General features: G+C 42.0%; 1 protein-coding gene across 3 annotated transcripts in view; it reads left to right on the forward strand.

Moving 5' to 3' along the window:
* ARHGAP15 (Rho GTPase activating protein 15) overlaps positions 1–21,483 on the forward strand; it is a 456,603-nt gene that overhangs the window by 386,794 nt on the left and 48,326 nt on the right. The gene's annotated exons all lie outside the window — the stretch shown is intronic.

The following is a 21,483-nucleotide window of genomic DNA, read 5'->3' on the forward strand; positions in this document are numbered from 1 at the left end:
CTGCAACCTACATGAGAAAGTAGACACCAGGAACAATGAAGTATGAATTCAGTGGCAGATGTCAAGGTCTCCGGGAACTGTCCACCAAGCTTTATTTTGCACATGTTCCTGAAAAACTAAACTGAGTGCTTTGTGTGATAATTTACAAGCAAATCAGTGTCAATAAATCAGAATTGTGTAAGCAGTCATGTTTATTATATTCCTGTTGCTTAATATTCATGATAGTAATTTATTTTTATAGTACAGTTTCACTGTTATCTCCTCTGATGCTGTAACTTTGAGTCAAGCAAGCTGCAGAAGGAGAAGGTCAGATAACCCTTTAAAGACTGTAAAAGTTCATTCACTCAGTGAAATGTGCTCAACTGCATGTTTCTTTGAAAATACTGCACAAAATTGTTGAAGTTGTTCCGTAAAATATATATATGGGGCTTTTATTATTCTTTAAAGCATTTTAGCGTTATTCATTTACCAAAACAGCATTACAAAACAGGAAGCACAAAATTGCTGTGCATGGATACCAACTTTGGAAAATAATGCTCCTTAAAGTACCAGAATTACAAAGTTGAATCAACATCAGATGGATTTTAGTGTCAAAGCTTTAATTAGGGTAGTGCTTTCCCCCCTAAAATATAGCTTCAGAATAGTTATTTAAAACCTTAAGATATTTGTTCTGAAATAACACAACAGGATTTAGGTGCCTAATTGCCACTTTAGATGCCTAAATCCCAGAATCTGGCCCCACTGGGATTCACTAAGCCCCTGCTCACCTGCCCCCTATCTTTGTAGGTACCTAAACTCACTTGGCACTGCATTTTTTCAGTAAAAGTTCCCTCAGCTTTGTTTCTGCCTCTGAACATGTGTACAGCAGCCCATGCCAGGTGTCTACATGCTCAAGCCCCAGAGCGATTCACAAACCATAGAGAGATAAGCATTCCTCTGCCTAACTCGCCTGCAGGGCCTGATCTAGTAGGTGTATCCAGAACTTGCCTACTGGATCGGGCCCTTATAAATGTATTTACACAAACCTGCCAGGGAGAAGCAGAAAGAGGACTTCCCTCATAACTTTTAGTTCAGTGGCTAGGGGACTCACCTGGAATATTGGAGACCCAAGATCCTGTCCCACTATTACAGTGATTTTTTTTTAATTATATGTCCGCAGTGGAATATCTTCAATAGGAGAGACTGAGAGCACCCCACATCAGAATATATAGATTAGTGGCTAGAGCACTCACCTAAGAGAAGGAAGAGCCCTGTTCAAATCCATTTGCCCACTTTGGTGAAGGAGAGACTTGAACTGGGTATCTCCCACATCCCAGGTGAGTACCCTAAGTTCTGGACTAAAAGTTATGAGGAAAGTTGTCCTCTTCCTGCCCCCCGGGCTTCTTGCTAAAATACAGTAGGCACCTAACCCCAAAAGAGGGTTTGCGGCTGAAAATCCCAAGCAAAGGGAGGCACCTCCCTGCAGTTCAGATTTAGGTGCCTATCTCCAAGACACACCACTTGGCTTGACATCTCCCATTGGGTAGTCTCCTACTGTGTTGGCTTTTGCAAATCGCATTCTCAGGCACCTGTCTCTCATCATTCATTGTATGTGGAGCCAACGTGCTGAACTTTGTGAATCCCAGTGATTTTCTAGGTGCCTTAAAGTTAGGCAACAATCAGTGTCACCATGCCTAAGTTCCTTTGTCTCAAAGTTCCTAGCTCAACATTAAGCTGATGACTTTTTAATCTTTTAAAAACATCAATGGCCTGATTCTCATTTACACCAAATCCCATTTATACTGCTCAGAGTGGCTTTAAAGTGGAAGTGAATGTAATTTCCATTTTATAGCCCCTTTTTACCCTTCAAGAGCAGTATAAAGGGGCCTTTGTGTATATGTGAAAATCAGGTGCAAATGTGAATGTGGTTCTTGATAAAGATGCCAGGTTAACAGCTCTAGAGATTGTGGTTCCTTATACACTGGACAGGTGCAGCAAAACAGCTCACTTCCACCAAGGCACCTCAGTCCTCATCTGCAGGGATCACTTGTAGGCGTTGCTAGGTGTCTATGGCTGTTTTAGTCCCAGCCTCTAGTGAGAGTGCTAATTAGTGATCATTATGGTGGTGGATACTAGATTGTTCTGAATTAACAACTAAAACTACTTATCTTTTTAATGATAGCACTTCTTAAGTTAATACATGGATATACTTCAGGTAGGTTGAACATCGGAAAAAGAAAATACATTGTTTCCTTCCTCAGGACTGTTTCTCATGTGTGCTTTTAGAAAGACAAACAGTTCTCTATAAATTAGTTTAGCTACTTTGATTTTATGGTCCATACCTTTTTTAAATACAATCTTATGGTAGGTTCACGTCTGTAAAACATAACTGCGTTTATTTAGTGTAATGACAAAAGGTACAAAGCAAAAGCAAGGATGGGGGCAATCTCAGGTGCTGGGGTGGGAAAAGGCAGGGTGGGGCGGGGACTTTGGGGAAAGGGTGGCATGGGTGTAGGGTGAGGGAGGTGCAGGGGCAGGAAGAGGCAAGGGGGAGGTCGAGCACCCACCAGGCAGAGGGGAAGTCGGTGCCTGTATTCTTGCCAGCAAGTTAAAGAAGTATGGGCTGGATGAATGGACTATAAAGTGGATAGAAAGCTGGCTCAATGGGTAGTGATCAGTGGCTCCATGTCTAGTTGGCAGCCAGTATCAAGCAGAGTGCCCCAAGGGTCGGTCTTGGGGCCGGTTTTGTTCAATATCTTCATTAATGATCTGGAGGATGGCGTGGATTGCACCCTCAGCAAGTTTGCAGATGACATTAAACTGGGAGGAGTGGTAGATACACTGGAGGGTAGGGATAGGATACAGAGGGACCTAGACAAATTAGAGGATTGGGCCAAAAGAAATCTGAGGGGGGATTTGATAGCTGCTTTGAACTACCTGAAAGGGGGTTCCAAAGAAGATGGATTTAGACTGTTCTCAGTGGTACCAGATGACAGAACAAGGAGTAACGGTCTCAAGTTGCAGTGGGGGAGGTTTAGGAAAAACTTTTTTACTAGGAGGGTGGTGAAGCACTGGAATGGGTTACCTAGGGAGGTGGTGGAATCTCCTTTCTTAGAGATTTTTAAGGTCAGGCTTGACAAAGCCCTGGCTGGGATGATTTAGTTGGGGATTGGTCCTGCTTTGAGCAGGGGGTTGGACTAGATGACCTCCTGAGGTCGCTTCCAACCCTGATATTCTATGATTCTATGTAGGTGGCCATGTAGATATTCTGGGGAGCACCACCCATGATTTAGTAGGTAGCTCTCTATATATCTTTGGCATTGTATTAGAGGGTACTGCTCGTTGAAGTTTCTTTCTTTTGGGTGAGATCTGGTCATTAAAGATCCCATAGGATTTTTTTTTTTTTTTTTTGCAAAGTCAGGAGTGTTGACAGCATTGTCCTGGGCATATTTCAGCTCCAGTAATTGCATTCTGCCTACTAAAATTTCCCCTTCAGTTTCCGTAGGGTGTGGTATTCTTCATTTTCTATCTGTTTACTGTGATGTAGCATTTTTCTATGATATTGAACAGTTGTAGCCTTTCACCTCAGAGGCTACAGCATTTCAATGGTAGAAGTAGTATTCAGTTTCTAAAGTGCTTGGGGATAAAAGGCACTGTATAACTATACAGTGACCATATTGGTCGGTGCCATTGGTTTTCTTTTAAGGAAGAGACTTTTTTGATGAAGCTGAACTGAGTATTGTACATAATCAATTGGTTTTCATCTATGTAAATTTTTTTCATTAGAAAGTAAGCTGGGACTACAAAAAATTGCTGATGGGATGAACAGAATGTAAACTCACCTCATCACACAGATATCTTAACAAAGATTTTGAGGTTTTTTTTATGACAGAAAGAATGCCTGTGATTCAAGAAATGGGGAACATAAGCAGATTGAAAACATTTTTTCTATGTGTAGACTATCATTAAATGTATTTAGATTTATACCCTGTAATTATTATGATTGTAGCAATTAATCAATCAACTGATTAACATGTAGGGTCAGTAGGACCTAGTGCTCTTATCTTGAAACTTGAATTAATTAATTATCTCTTACCAACATTATGATTTTCTACTTGTGTATCCAGTTTGTATAAAGTGTCCCTATTGACAAAATAGATACCAGTTTTTCTACTTATTGAGTGAGGCATGTGAAGCTACTGATGTATCTTTACTAATTTGCTGACAGAATTTTAAATGAGTTAAAATATTTTAAGCTTTGCATAATTTTTAACTCCATGTTATATTCTAATTATCCAGGTTCAAATGATTTGTTTTCAGTGTAGCAACTTAAGAGCTCTTATCTGTTCAAGAGGAGTCGATTCAACTGGTGTATACTGTTTTAATGATATAATTCTGTGTTAATTATACTACAAGACAGTGCAGTGTTTATACTCAGGGAATGTATATAGACTGTCGGTGGGTGCAGATTTTTTTTCTTCCGCAGCCCAGTAGATCTCACTGTTTGGAAGCTTTTCCTGATATTCCCTTTTTTTATTTCATAGGATTACTTCTAGCTAATACCACCTTTATTATGCTTAATAATTCTTCTCACTCCTTGGGGTAAAATTCTGGCCCCATTTAAGTCAATAGCAAAACTTCCATTGACTTCAATGGGGATATGAAGGAAAGTGTAGGTCTGCTACTTAGTGGGGAAGTAGCGCTATTAACTGATGACATCAAGAAGTCGGAGGTGTTTAATGCCTGTTTTGCTCCACTCTTCACTAAAAAGGTTAATGGTGACCAGTTACTCAACACATTAATATTAACAGCAAGGGAGAAGGAATGCAAGCAACAGTAGGGAAAGATCAGGTTAAAAAATATGTGGACAAGTTAGATGTATGCAAATCAGCAGGGTTTGATGTAATTCATCCTAGAATACTTAAGGAACTAGCTGAAGCAATCCCAGAACTATTAGCAATTATCTTTGAGAACTTCTGGAGGATAGTTGAGGTCTCAGAAGACTGGAGAAAGGCAAACATAGCACCAGGGCCGTCCCTACCTATTCTGGGGCCCTATGCAGCGCCCCCCCCCCTGGGGGGGGGGGGGAAGAAGCCTCATGGGGAGGCTGACTTAGGGGGTAAGGGGAAACCACCCCCCAGCACTCATTGGCGGCGCGGAGCGGGCTGGGGCCGGGTCTCTGCACTTCCCGCTGCCAGTGAGTGCAGGTCCGGCCCTGGTGCACTACTCAGGGGCGGGAAGAGGCAGGGCTGGGGCGGAGCAGGGGTGGGAAGAGGCAGGGCAGGGGCTGGAGCAGCATGCAGCTGCGCAGGGCACCAGGAAATTTGGTGCCCCAAGTTTCCTGGTGCCCTACGCAGCTGCGTACTTTGCGTATGGGTAAGGACAGCCCTGCATAGAACCTATCTTTAAAAAGGGGAACAAAGAATACCTGGGGAATTACAGATAACTCAGCCTATCTTTGATATCTGGAAAGATACTGGAACAAATTATTAAGCAATCAGTTTATTAGCACATTAGGGTTATGAAGAAGCACTATAGGGTTATAAAGAATAGCCAACATGGATTTGTCAACAACAAATTATGCCAGACCAAACTAATTTCTTTCTTTGACAAGGTTACTGGCCTAGTGGATGGGGGAAAGGAGTAGACATGATATATCTTGATTTTAGTAAGGCTTTTGACATGGTCCCACATGACATTCTCATAAGCAAAGCAGGGAAATATGGTCTAGATGAAACTGCCGTGAGGTGGGTGCACAACTAGTTGAAAGACCATACTCAAAGAGTAGCTATCAATGGCTCACTATCAAACTCAGAGGGCATATGCAATGCAGGGGCGGATTAACACAAGGGCTCACGGCCAATTTGGGGGCCCCTGCAGGAGTGCTGGAACCCGTATAGAAGAGGGGGGGCCACCGGTGGCAGAACTGTGGCCCCTCCCCCGTTCCTCCTCTTCCCCCTGAGGCCCCACCCTCTGGTCAGGTCAGAATCCAGAGCTGGGCTGTGGTAAGAGCTGCCCAGAGAACCCAGGCCACTGTGGGGAGCCCTGGACCCTCCACCTGCCCTGGACGACACACCCTGGGGGTAGGGGACACAAGCTGGGGGGTGCTTTCAGAGCCCCAGTATCCTGCCCAGGGCAGGTGGAGGGTCCAGGTCTCCCCACAGAGATCCAGGATCCCTGGATGGCTCTTGACACAACCAGGTGCCCGTACATTATGTTTTGGCTGAGACAGTCCCCTTTTTTAAGCCCTGCCCTGGACATCCCAACTTTTTTTGACATAAAGGGGCTCAGGGGGGTGAGTGACAGTGCTAGGGTCAGCCCCACACAGGGGAAGGAGGTGGGCTTAAGCAAGTGGCTTGGACCAGTTCCGCTCAGCAGCAGAGGGAAGAGGTACTTTGGTCAGCTCCGCACAAGACGGGGAGGGAGGCTTGGGTCAGCGCCGCACACGTGAGACCAGGGTAGAACAGCTTCAGTGAGGAGAGACTGAGGAAGTGCCACGTCAGAACATCCCATAGCCCAGTGCCAAGGGCATTCACTTGAGAGGTGGCAAATCCTTTCACCTGATTGGGTAGAGAGGGGACTTGAACTTGGGGTCTCCCACATCCTAGATAAGTATCCTGACTGCTCAGGTAAAAGTTATAAGGGAGGTTGTCCTCCTTTGTGCACATGCTGGTCTTCTTGCTAAAATTGTGTAGGTACCTAACCACAAGACAGAATTTTCAGGTGTGAATCCCGAGCAGAGAGAGGTGCCTCCCTGCAGCCCAGACATAGGCACCCATCTCTAAGAGAGGGATGGGCCTTAGCACACACGCCTCAGTTTGGCATCTCCCTAAGCGAGACCATGTAGCATCTTGGCTTTTGTGAATTCCATTCTGAGGTGCCGATCTTTCCCCATTCATTATATAGGGAACCTAGTCACCTAACTCAGACTCTGTGAATCCCAGTCATTTTCAGGCACCTGGAGTTAGACAGGGTGACATTCAGCATCACCACACCGAAGTTCCTTTGTGAATCTCGTCTTAAGTGACTATTTCCTCTTCACCTGAGAGGTGGTACCTCTATGAATACAGCCCACATTTTTAGTGGCCTTTTTCCCCCTGACATATCACATTGTCAATGTGTGTCTAATTTACTATTTCTTATCAGCCCTAGGTCTCATTTCACATTACTGGTTTCTCCCTCCTTTTGAAAATTTGTGATTTGGATGATTTTCCGTATATATTTTCCTATTATTTTAAGTTCATAGTTGACAGCTTAAAGCCAGTTTGATAAGCCCTGACAGTTTTGAACCTAGAAATAGGCTCCCTGTCTGCTCAAATTGAGCCCACCTAACCGATTAGTCACCCCTCATCCCAGAAAGCATTCAGATGATCTGTGAATCCAGAGCCCTGTTTTCTATACCACTGGCACATCCATTAGTTGGTCTCCAGGCTTCTTTCCTTCACTTGTGCTTGGCAGCAGAACGGTATCTCAGAGGTTCATCTGCATCTGTTCCATTTTATGTTCTCTTCCCAAACCCATGAACTCATTATTGAGTGTCTCAACTCTTCCTTTACAGCTGATGTTTTCTCTCATATGGATTTCAAGATGTAGGAATTCCCGGCATTATTTCAGATATCCCTCATTCTTAATATTGCCAGTAGTGCTGAGCCACCTTATGTACTGTACTTCTGAAGGGGCTCTTATGGGTCCCTTTGACTCTGAAGAGTCTTTTGCTTTTTCCTTTCTTGTCTTGTCTTTTCCCTTTTCATGAAAATACTAGGAGTATCACTGGGCCCAGAAGCTTCCTCCACCCTACCACCTCATTGAAATATTTGATTCGACAGGCTCTTTTATCAAAGCAGATAGCAACAGCTACACCTGAGAGTGCAGGAGGCCATCTAGCTGCCCAAGTTCTCACACCAGATCCAGTAAAACCTAGGCCCAGTGGCCTCTTTACACTTCCCACATGGAGAACAGAAGCAGCAGCTGGAAGCAACCTTCACATCATCATTTACTTGACTTTGAAACTTGGATACTGGATTTATTCCCCCATTTTCTCATTTGATAGTTGGTCCATCATCATCTCACTCATCTCTTACTTCTGCCTAAGCTCACTTTCGATGTCATATTCTTTCTCAACTCCCTGCTTCCAGGTAGTTTTCCCCTCATTTTACCCACTCCTTCTTTTACCCTAACAATCTCTTACTCTCCCTCACTTCCCAGGTCTCTCCATGTCTTCCAATGTGTTTGTACAGCACCTACCACAATGAGGCCCTGATCCTGATTAGGGCCTTTGGGGGCTACTATAATATAAATAAATAATAACAACTGCTAAAGAGCAAGCTGTGCTTTCTTCAGCCATGTTGCCAGAGTTCTTATTCTAGAATTGTTATTGAAAGTGATGATGCACACAGTAGTTTTATTTTCAGGTCCTAGTTGGAACTGGCAGTAGAAGCAGTTTGCAAGTTCTTGCTCTGAAATATAAACTTAGCAAAATCAGGCATGGAAATCATTGATGGAGTATACATATGGAACTACAAAAATGCCACTTTTATCCATTCACTTTCCTGACCATAAGCACGTTTTCACACTGTCAGCACTTCCATTATAAACTCTTTTTTTTGTCAGAGGTTTATAACGAGAATGTAAAGATTTGCTATGGGCTAAATCTCTATCCAAGAGCAAATGTTTATACCAATTTTGAAAACAATCAGCTTGCCCATTTGTAGTTATGCATGTGTTCATCATCTGTTATTGCTTGTCCAATGCTCTGCAACTTCTGGAAAGAAAAAGAGACATCTGGAGGGGGGGGAAATTGCTATCCTGCAGATACAGTGTATGTTCTCCTGAGTTGTTGAATAAGGTACCATGTAAATGCCTGTTTTTCAATTTATACTAATATTTTGCTGTACCAGGTTGAATTATCTCTTAAAAATAATTTAGACTTTTTCTGCTTTTGAATTATTTGCACTATGGTTGAATCTAGAGATGAACATAGCCTTTTTATGTTTGTGAATTATTGTCAAACAGGTGATAATTCTTACTATTTTGTTAATTATTTTAATTGTTCTGCAAATACATCCTGTGAACACGTTTCAGCCTGTGATTTGGTCCTGAAGTGGTGGCTATCATTTTTCCTCTGTTATTTGCACTGTATAATTTAGTCATTTAAGTAACATGGCATTGTTCATGTTCCTGACTGGATTACCTCAACTGAATGGCTAATCTACACACAGTTTTTGTGCTGCTTTAACTATATTGGGTTAGAAATCAATGTAGTTACATTTGTGCAATCCCACAGTGTGGACAAGGATGTAACAACCTTTATAAGGTCCAGATATAAGGACCTGGTATAGCTGTGTCCACACTAGGGGATTGCACCAGTTTCTAAACTGATACAGTTAAAGCAGTACAAAAACTGTATAGGTACCAGCCCTTAGAAACTTTTCTTTTGGCAAATAGTTTATTAAGCATTTCACAACTAGTTGACAAATCATTGTGCCAATAATAGAAAGGGTTTTCAAAATGGGCTTGAGAAGACATCTGGTATGAATACTCTCAGATATATTTACCCACGCTGGTATTCACAGTGATTGTGTCTTCGAGAATAAAAGTGCTCACCTGACTGTTCATGAATACACAAACATCGGCAAAGTAAGTCAGCAGGTTTGATTTGCAAGAACATCCATGCATCCATGGATCTTTTTTTTTTTTGCTTTTGTTCACCCAGCTCTGCTCTCATCTGGGGATCTAAGAATGTTTTAAGATCCTAACTATGAGCTAATTAACTAAGCTTCACAAAATCATTGTGAGATAAGTAGGTAAGAGAAAGATTGTATACATTTCACAGAGAGTAAACTGGAGCACAGAGAGATTTGCAATTTGCCTGAGGTCACAAGTAAGTCAGGGGCAGAGTCAGGCATAAAACAGTCCTGACTCCCAGTCCCATGCTCTAACCACTTTTACTCTGTTATACCCCCTCTCCAGGTTATACATACATTGAACTTTAATGGATTACAGCTTTATTTTTTTTCCCCACTTATAGAGAGAAGGTAGTAAGAGCAGCAACATGTGAATCACTTGTCATAAGCTTAAAGGCTGCAACATACCAAATTATAAGTATTATTATTTTTGTTGTTATTGTGTATATTAGGGTGGGGCCTAAAAGCCCCTGTCAGAATTGGGGTCCCATGACACTAGGTGCTATGTGAACAGAATAAACCGACATATTTCTACAAGTTTATGCACATATTCTTTTGTGGAGTGTTTACACCGTGACAGTCTGTCAGACTTTTGTACATTGGTGTGGATGTCAATACACTGTGTAAATGATAGCATTTTGATTTTTAATAGCCTGGCGCCCCCCCTCTAATGAAAAATGGCAGCTTTTTAGCTTTGTTTATCATGCTTTTTATTTACACTTTGTTAGATGTTTCTGTGAAATTGTATCCTATGTATTATAGCACATGTCTGTTGGGAGATTATGGACCAAATCATGGGGTCTAACTAAGCACATGTCCTGGGGATTTGGACAGGTGTCTTCTAACCACCTTTGCACTTCCCTGATCTTGCGGCCACACTCCAGTGGGTGATGTGAAGGTGCAAAATGCTGATATAACTTGTACCAACTGCTGATAGCCTCAAGGAGCTAATAGAGCAGCTATGCATTGCTGGGTCACAGGAATGGACTGGCCATGCCTGTTTGCACTAGCTTGCAGGAAGAGTGCGTGGCATAGGAGCCATCAAGGAAGCTGTAAGAAGTCACTAAAGGATCCTCTATGCTGGACAATCCTTCGGTAGCATTAGAACAGTTTTGAACTGGTGGAGCCCTATGGTTCTAGTGTGACTTTTGGGGAAAAGTGGTAAGTCGGGCAATCCGTGTATAAATCTTAAATTGTTGGTGGATTGTGAGCTAACTAGTAACTTCCATTTCATATGGTGCTTTAATATCTACAATATCACTACATGCCACTTTTTCTTTGTAAGATGGGTCTTGAGATATATTTGCAATGGGAACAACAGGTGATGCCAGTGAGTGAATGAGAATGATTCTAGAGCCTGGTGTGTAGGGCACTTACCTTTAATAATTATTTATCCAAAATACAAAACTTCAACAGAAGAGATTGAAAGAGAGTAGTGAGAGCACTTTCCTCAGTGGTGAGAGACTCTTGTTCAAATCCTTTCTCCCTATCAGCCAGAGAGCTGGGCCTGGTTCTCCTACATCTTGGCAGAAAGTTATAAGGTGAGCAGCAGCACCACCATACCACTTCCAGCATTTAGTGCAAGAATCGCCTCAGGTGCCTGACTCTAGAAGGTGTTCACAGCTGAGAGTCCCAAGCAGAGATAGGTGCCTCCCTGCAGCCCAGACTTAAGTACCTAACTCTGTGGGTATGTCTATACTGCAGCTGGGAGCTTTCTTCCCAGCTCAGCTAGACAGACACAAACTACCTGCCCTCTAACTAGCCTAAAAATAACAGCACGGTTAGGGGTAGCACAGACAGCAGCTTGTGCTAACCATCTGAGCACAAACTCATTCGGACCCCAGGCATGTACTCATAGCTGGCCCAAGCCTCTGTCTGTGCTACCCCTGGCTACACTGCTGCTTTTAGCATGTTGGCATGCATCTGTCTATCCGAGCTGGGAAGCGTGCTCAGAGCCACAATGTAGACATACTCTGTGAGGCTTAGGGCACACTCTTCTAGTCAGTATCTCCCATTGGTTAGATTGGGTGCTCCTTGCTCAGTGTGCTAGCTTTTGTGCCCATTCTCAAGCACCTATCTCTCCCCATTCAATGTGTAGTGAGCCTGAGTATCTAAGGGATAGCTCAGTGGTTTGAGCATTGACCTGCTAAACCCAGGATAGTGAGTTTAATCCTTGAGGGGGCCATTCAGGGATGTGGGGTAAAAATCTATCTGGAGATTGGTCCTGCTTTGAGCAGGAGGTTGGACTAGATGACCTCCCGAGGTCCCTTCCAACTCTGATATTCTATGATCCTGTCTCTATGAACTCAGGGCTGTGATTCACAGTGATTTTCTTGGTGCCTAAAAGTTAGGAGGTGCAACACCTAAGTCCCTTTGTGGATAGAGCCCCAAATATACAAACCAAAACTCCAGATGCATTAAGTGTGGCTACGCTCTTCTAGTTCTAATTTTTATTTCAATGCCACTAAACCAAACACAATGTTATTCGGGTACCTTGCACCGAGTCCCTGTCCTCCACTTTTCACAGTCAAGGGCCTTGAAGGCCCCAGGTATATTGATTATCTCACCAAAGAAAAGGGATGCAATCTCATTTAAACTACAAATCCCACACAGCCATGACCTTCTCAGAAGGGGGACACACATTTATATGCAACACCAATAGCTCCTCCCAGAGTCTCTTCCCCAGGGCCGGCTCTAGGCACCAGCCCACCAAGCATGTGCTTGGGGCGGCGCCTGGAGGGGGGCAGCGTGGCAGGGCCTCGGCTGGGCTCACCGCCCTCCCCCCCGGCGCTCCGGCCGGTCAGGGAGAGCGGAGAGCCGCGGCGGGCTCGCCGCCCTCCTCCCGGCGCTCTGGCCGCCGGGGAGAGCGGAGAGCCCCGGCCGGGATCTCTGCCTTCCTCCCAGCGCTTCGGCCGGTCGGGGATTGCGGGCCCGCGGCCAGGCTCGGCGCCCTCCTCTGCCGCGCTGGGGGGTGTGTGGCTTTTTTGCCTAGGGCGGCATAAAAGCCAGAGCCGGCCCTGCTCTTCCCACCTACCATGGCCCATTTTAACATAACATTCTGATCCCAGAGTGTGACTATTGGGCCACCCTCCAATTCCAACTCCAACCACCATAGAAATGTTGTCACAGGAACATAAATGATTTGTTAACTACATGCTGCACCTCATCCCCTTCAACAAAACCTTTATATTCTCCATAAACACATTGACCTCAGCATCTGACCACTGGCCCCAGCTTCTCCGTGACCCTCAGGCCTCCCTGATGGAAACCATAAATGTTCTGGCCACCTGACTTATTTCCCTCCTGATGGTGAATTACTATGGCTGAATGTAATGCACTTGTCGGCTCAAACCTGAAAATTGGCCTCACCTCATGCTTTTGGCCAGAGGGTCCACTTTTTCAATCTGTTCTCTGATGTCCAAGCCCCCAACTCTGAGTCTCTGGCTTACTTGGCCAGCTGCCAGGGTGAGCAGAATCTGTGGACGAGACTTCCTCCTCTCTCTTGGACCCTGACAGCCAGTCAGGCTCTCTTCTTGTCCTTGGTTCCTCTCTGCTCCTCCAGTGAGAGACCCACCAGGTGGTGAAGGAACCCAAGGTAGGAAGCACTGAAAAGCTGTCTCAAGAAGGAGAGGGAGTCACAGTAGCAGCAATGAGAGCTACTGTAGCTACTGCCAAAGGAGCGTAACGCCATCTTGGGTATGATGGAGAACCAGGGAGAGACATACTTAAAAGGAAGGAGAGAACTGACAGACTTGAGGGGGAGTGAGACTAGGAAGAAAGGGGTCTAGGTGGAGAATGGGTGACTTGGAGGGGATGATTAATTGACAGACAGGGTAGGGGAAATTAAGTACTGGCTGAGGAGGAGAACTGAGGGACAGAGATGGGGAACAGAGGAACTTATTGGAGATGTTCATGGGGTGGGATCAGGCAGTGAGACTAAAGGATTTCAGTGCAGAATTAAATCAGTGGAAGAGAAAAAATTAATGGAATGAGGTGGAGGAAAAATTAATGCACTGAAGGTGGGAGAATTAATGGAATATGGGCAGAAGAGTGATGTATTTGTGTGAAGGCAACTAATGGGGAGAACTGATAGATTTGGGGAGTTGAGTAGTGGATTGCCCAGTTTTGCATCTAAAATTTACATAAACATTGCATATATGAATGTTATGCACATTTTTTTTCTTTTTCTTTTCTTTTTTTTTTTTTTTTTTTTTTTTTGCTGTGCAAATGTAGGCAGAGCTGTAAGATTCCAAACTGCACCAGTGCAGTGTTGGGAAAGTATTGCATGAGCAGCATGAAATCCCATTTGGTTTTCCCTGTACATTAACCCCAGTTCCACACGTTGATGAACAACCGAGATCTCTAGACCATTTACATCATAAGCTGGCTTCACAGCAATTTACCATGACATTGCAAAAGTGTCAAACTCCAGTTGCAATCCCAGATCTAGCCTCACAGCAATATTCTGGCCCAGTAGACCAGCCTGTTGTCAAGCTGTCTGGAGTGGCTCAGGAGCGTGAGTTCCACTGTTAGGGCAGGCTGTTAAGAAACAGAGCACAAAGCCCACACTGGTTGTGAGTTATATGCTTAGATTTCACCAAACAAGTATCGAGTGTGAATTCCTCAAGCACTATAACAGCCTTAACATGGAGTCACCGACAGTCCCTTTTGGTACCTCAGTCTGTCTTGCCACCCTGTCTTTGTGATAGATGGTCCCTTACACCAAAAGCCACAATATTCAGGTTACTCCTAGTCTCAAAAGACCAGTCGCTTACCCCAGGTCAATTGCACCTTAGATCCTATACCAAAGACAACTTTTATAGCCAATCCTATGCTAAATTAACTAAAGATTTATTAACTGAGAAAAAGAAATGAGAGTTATTTACAAGGTTAAAGCAGGTAAACATACACACACACAAATGAGATATGCAAGCTCTATATATCCTCTATGGGTAACCCAGGCTAAGCAGCTGGGGATCCCTTGCTTATGTGTAGAAATCTTGCCCTCTCAAAGTCCCAACAGCATAGAGATCCAGTTTCTTCTGGTCAGAGATTTTTATTCCCTTCCCATAGAGTCCTCATACACGTCTCTTTTTCATGATTATGGCGAGAAGCAATCAACAAAGTCTTTGTCTTTTGATGTTTCAAAATGGCTCATTTGGTTCCAGTGGACCTTCATGTGGGTAGGACCTAATTCCTTCTATAGGAAGCGTGCCTTTACATTAATTAATGTTTCGTTCATCTTTGGTGAGTTACACATTTACAGAGGTGTACATGCAAACATGTAATATAACCTTAGAACATGCAGTACAGATGTTAAGTGCGATTAACACATGCAGCAAAACCTAATGTCTTATTTAACAATGCTAACAGACAGGTGAGCCAGCCTGGTTTCCAGCTATGCATTTGTCAGTGTTCAGCTGGAGTCTAGTGGCTTTGGCATGAACTGGTACCTGGTATGCCAACATCACACCTGTATCCACAGATTCAAGCATTCATGGGACGTCTACTGACAATGACCTCATATATTGGGGGGGGTCCATCTTCTGCTGTTGCTGCTGTTGTTTTTGACACTGTTGCTGAGCGCTTCCTTATTAACTTGGTGAGCAGGATAGATGAACTATCCTTTGGATTATCGGCTTCTTTCCCTCACAGGTGGGCCCTGAAGATAGCTTAGTTTATGGACTTATGCCACTCTCAGATCTGCACTGTGAAGGGAAAAGAGCTCCATCCGTCCTTAGCATTTGCCATTCTACTGCATTGTCAGCCACTAAAGCAGGGATGGTGCAAAGGAGACAAACCAATGAGCAGAACTGCCATTTCTTACATACTGTCTGAAATACATAGGTTCAGTGAGGCCTTTTTTCTATGGCTCTTACCTGCTCATGCCATTTTACATTGCCTGTAGCAATGGCAGCTGAGCTCTGCTCCATGTTGTGCTCTCTGTGGCTGAGCCCCATTTCCAGCTGCCCATCCTGAACCCCTCCTGCAATGTAACAAAGTCACATAGGAGATATTATCACTGTTGATGGCAGCTATAAGTTGTCTATTATATTTGCCCTGAGAAGGGAACATATAAAGCAGCTGTTTCTCTACCTCCTCTTCACTACTCCAGGCATACCTTCCTCCAACCTTCACAGCTCTTAGATTTTAGCTGGGGAGATGACAGAGGCAGCATCATCCTATGTAACCAGCTCTCCCTTCCACATGCCCAGTGCTCACACATTGGCTACAGAATATATGCGGAGGATCAGTGTAATTGGGACAGCAGTTTATACATTGTTCCAAGGCACTGAAACAGTTTGAGACCTTTCTGCTAGGCCACTACACCTGTGATTTTTCTCTTTCCAAGTTTGCTCTACGTGTCCCAGGGTAATATGTATGATAGGTGGGTTACAGCCATGGATCTCACTGGCTTATTCTGTCCTCCAAAAAATGCAAAAAATGGATCTGTATATCTTCCACAGTTACAGTGGATATCCAGAAAGATTGGAGTTTCACCAGAAATGGAGGAAGTAAGCCAAGTGCACATGCCACAGTCAGAAACAGGCAGTGCTGGAACTAATGTTGTAGTGAGCTTAAATTACAGTCAACTGAATGTGGAATTACTTAGGTGTGTGAACTTGTGTAAATGTGTAATTAATAGTGAAGTATCTGCATACAGTTTTTTGGCACGTCCATGTCCCCTCTACTTGCCCAAAGTCATAACGTGTATGAATGGCTTTGTATGGGTAATGATTCTGAATTTTGCAGATAGCTTGTCTCATAGCTCCTCTGTGACATTGCTAGAAAACAGATTAAATCATAGCTCATTTCTCTTTCATTATTCTGACAATGATTCTCATTTGTTCAAAAAACTTCCCTTTTGCCATCAATATCTCATATTCGCTCATATTTTGGGAGCTTTAGGATGTTTCGGTTCTAAGTGCAGAGCAAAAAACATGCCGTGCACCTTAGCCAACTCATTATAAAGAACATCCTCCCTAGATAACAAATATCAGAACAAACATGCATCAGCTTTAGATAACACAATCCCCAGTTCATTTTCTGGGCTATGTTACTTCCAGTGAAGAATTGACTAGGGAGCCCACTTGGTGCCGAGAAGCCAAAATGAGGCTCACTTCAGGGGGGGAATGCCTTAGTTCAGACCTATATGGGTCAAAGTATACAAGAAACATTGACCATGTTTGGCAGAAGAACAACTCTGATAAGCTCTGGGCACAACTAGAATTGTGAAGATAAAAGTGCTTGATAGACTAAAACAAACGCTGTAACCAGCCATAATACTCTGAAATATATTACAGTCCTTCTCTTATATGTATGTGCAGTGCCTGGCAAGGATTTGGAAAATAGATTATAAAACCCAGATTCTCAAGTGTGTTGCAGCCACTTTGAGCCACATCTTTGGTAGAGTCTGTAAACAGGTATAGCTGGCCACAAGAGGTTCCTCCTTGAGGTGGGGAAATTCTTCAGTGGTGTACAGCCAGCATAACAACTCCTATGTCCTGTCCTCTGCCTTCCACCAACTACTGCTACCATGGATGCTGTAGTGATCACTTGGGGCCATTGGGAGCTGGCTTAATTTAGAGCAGCCTGAAGGCTGCTCTAATATACACCTGGATACTAGCCCAGGATCAGAGCAGCAGGAAAGTACAAAGGGCACTTTTGCATATGCAATCTCTTCCTAAGATGCTCTGTGCACTGTAACTAATGATTGAAAAATTCAGCTAAAATTGGAAAAGTTTACAGTAGGCATGAACCTTAAAAAATTCTACAGTTTAGAAGACAAGAGTTTTGCGGGACTCAGATGATTTTACCTAACTAATGTTTGTACATAATACTATAGCAGAGAGAGCCAAGATGTTTATTTTTACCCAATAAGCAGTAATATCACAAAGTTTATTAGCTTTGGGCCTGATCCTGCACTTACTGAAGCTATCTGATGTTTTCCCTTTGATTCAATAGGTGCAAAATTAAGCAGTTTGAATATTATAACATTTTTTTAAATGTTGTAATCTTCACATATTTTAAAATGCATTCATGGCTGGGGTTTGAGAATGAGGTTAGAAACGACTAGCTGTGTCCTTTTTTATTACACTTGTTTTCTTCGTGAGAGTGCATATGCATTTGTGTGTGCGTGTGTACACAAGCTTAGTCCTCAGGTGGAACTGTGGTTCCTGGGCTTTCGTTCTCGAAGCTGTTATTCTGGAAGGGAATGGAGGCAGCTGTGTTTACAGCTCAAGTCTTGGCATACATTTACCAGAATCTATTATTCATATCATTCAGTATCAGGGAGAGATCTCAGGCCACCTGTCTATCTGACAAATTCACCCTTTTGTGAGCTTTCTGTTCATAGCAAATTATGTTCACATTGATGAATTGAGTTTTTATGAGCATTACTAACTAACATTCTCACAGAAGGCCAGGGGCAATAGACTGAAAGTGTTTCTGGTCCACAAGTAAATGTTAAAAAGAAAAAAACCTGCCAGTATTTAAAGACAATTTGCCATGGAGGGATACTTGGAATATTTGGCAATGCCTTAATATTTATACATTCAAGACTATCCATAAATTAATGCAAAGAATATTCTTATTACAAACAGAACCATAGGAAAAATTATTCTGTGTTATCCTGTGTGACAGTAAAATACTTCTTCTTTTCTCTGTGTATTAACAAGTAGCCAATGACCAGTGCAGAGCTTAGTATGACAAAAAAATATGCCTGTTTGTGAGGCATCTAATAATCTGTTACACAAAAACTTCTTTTAGCCACTCCACCTTTATACAGCTATGAAGTATTAGTTGAAATAATTGAAACTAGAACATGTGTTATGAAAGAAGGTGAATGAGGAAGAAGGATCTTCAGGAGAAAATTAAGGGTGAAAATCCCCCATGAAGTCCGTGGTTCAAAGCCAAGAACTTCAGTAGAAATAGTGACTTATCTGACCCTCAGTGTGGAGATAATCTCTCTCTGGATGAATCCATTGTTCAGTCGGGTTGATGGCAGCTGCCATATTAAGATCTGGGTCTAAATCTCCAAACAACAGGTGATTTGACCACAAGGTGGTGTTTTTCTTAAGTGCAGCACTCTTCTACATCCTGCCATCCAAAATCTGTTTTAAATGAAGTCTATACCAGGCATAGAAACAGCTAAGAATGAATAACTGGTGTGTAAAAGCTACTGCAAGCCAAAAGCCATTAGAGAAATGAATGGACCTACCTATAGGTGACAGGTTTCAAAGCGGTAGTCGCATTAGTCTGTATCAGCAAAAACAATGAGGAGTCCTTGTGGCACCTTAGAGACTAACAAATTTATTTGGGCCTAAGCTTTCATGGGTGCCACAAGGCCTCCTTGTTGTTTCTACCTATAGGTGTAGCCAGTCACATATATATCTGCTATGATAAAGATCACTAAACAAACATGAACAATCACGAGGACAATCACTGGAAAATATGTTTTCAAGAAACCTGCAAAACTGTGGTGACATTCAGACCTACAGGAAACCAATGCTAGTAGCCATATGTCTTAACATCCAAAGCTTAGTTTTTCAACATGAAGACTACCAAATATGTAGTAAAAAATATTTAAAGCACCCCCTTAAAAATTAACACCTTACAGAAGCCACACATGACATTTCCCCATTGCAAACACTGCATATTCTTTCCATATTTTGATACCTGTGACTGCATAGTGAAGTCTGTGGTTGATTATCACAAGAATTGTGCATGTCCCCGAGGGACTGCAGTGAGAGAACATAGAATTAACGTTTTTGATTCTTTATCGTTCTTCAGCAGAATATGGGGTTCAGAGCCTACTGTTTGATAAAGCAACATTATAGGTATGAATAGAATATATGCCCCTCCCACAGCCAGATCTATCATACTCAAATTTGTGGAGCAGGAAAAAGAGGATGTGTAATGTGACCTGCTTGCCTGTTTATGCTCAGAGATCTGCATGCAACAGGAAGTTCTTCTGACAGACCTGCTTAAGAGTTAAGTTTGTATCCACAAAGATATTGCTAAATGTAATAGATTGTATCGAGCTTACATTTTGAATTTGGTCTTTTGTGAGTTCTTTAGGTAGGAATGTTTGGATTGTAATCTTATGTTTCATTCACATAGTCAAGCAATTTATAGATCACCATTTTGTTCACTGGAAGCATCTCATCACTTCTGGGATAGCGGAAAGCCTTTTAAAGTTGGCCATGAATGGCAGAGCATTGTTCTTTTTTCTTTTTTTTTAAACCCATGTGATAGGTATCTTCAACAGTGTCAAACAAATTTGTAGAACTGGTGATTAGTTGCCCAAAGAGCATAATGTATGCATTATTAATTATAGAAGGTAAGTTTGGCTAATTGTCATTTCTATACAGTAGCACTGCACTAAGATACATTTTAACAATCTATAAATAATTGATATTTTTTTCTTTCATCTTCCTTCCTAGTTTGCATAAAACTAATGACTTGGTAAATGTTACTCGCTTCAAAATATTCCACTGTTCCTATGAAAATTAAACTAACACCGTAACCTTAGCAAATAAGGAGATTTTTCTGTTTAATATAGGTTAAAAAGAGAGAAAATATAACACTTGTAACAAAAATCTGATTCTGTGAAATCCAAATGAGAACCATAAATAATATAAAAAGTCAGCAATAAGTGTAGTACCTTAACAAATAGATTTTGACTTTTAAAACAGATCCAAAAATTCAGAAAAGTTGTGATTTTACTTTATTTCTCAGGTCTTCAAAATGGTCAGTAGTGTTATTTGTTCAGCTTTAAACAGGATAAGACTACAACACACACAAAAGAAATAGATCAAGGAAGGTTTCCTTGTGAAGTGGTAATATTTTCAATACTTATGAAATAACTGCATGCATAATCCCATAAATCTGGTTAGCCGAGGACTCAAAATTCTTCTTAAATGAGGTGTTTTGGTATAGTTTCTGGCTTCTTTGTTAATATGATTAGAGTACCTTGCTGGTTCCTTGAAATGAAGGATTTGCTACAATCAAAATACAGTATTCTTCTGACTTCTCTGTTATTTTTACAAATCCACAATCTGTCAGAGTACTATGTTACTGCACTGGGGTTTACTGTCTAATTTTCAATGCAACTGAATACATTCCCAGTTATTGATGGTGATTTTACATTCATTTGTTTTGGAATATGTTGTCTAAAAAAAAATTGAAAAGATCTACAAACTAAGTACTGTCTCCAATTTCCATATGTTGTTGTTTAAACCTACATAGATACTTACATATGCTTCATTATGATAAAAAAAAAACAGGTTGTAAGGACTGCTTCTGTGACCTTTTTTCTCATTTTAACCCTACTGATATGTCACCCATGGCAACCTTAAACCGATTTTAATAGAGTCTATCCTATTATTCATTTAAATTGAGGTGCAAGAGCACTTAGACCAGAGAAATTTGCATTCAGCAAATGGGGATTTGATGAGCAAAAATGATAAGATATATGTTGTATAACATGCCCTATTTTGCCAGCAAATAAACAGCTCTTGAAATTGATAAACTTCAGAATATTTTATCCTCAAATGTTTATACATAAATGATTAAAATGCATTAGCAATTCTGCTTTTGAAAAAAACATATTGGGAAAACAACACAGTTGTGTTGCTTAAATTTGTAATTAACAAATTTATTACTAATTCTGTTCAGTTCTTTAATATGCTGCATTCCTGAAGAAGAACATTAATACACAATGGCAGAAAGAAGCTAATTTTAAGACTTTGGAGAAATGAATGTCTTTTAATGCTGTGTGTTTCTCTTATCTACATGCCACATTATTGTAATAAGTACA

This window comes from Chrysemys picta, chromosome 11, assembly GCF_011386835.1.
Source record: "Chrysemys picta bellii isolate R12L10 chromosome 11, ASM1138683v2, whole genome shotgun sequence".
In the NCBI taxonomy this organism is placed as follows: domain Eukaryota; kingdom Metazoa; phylum Chordata; order Testudines; family Emydidae; genus Chrysemys; species Chrysemys picta.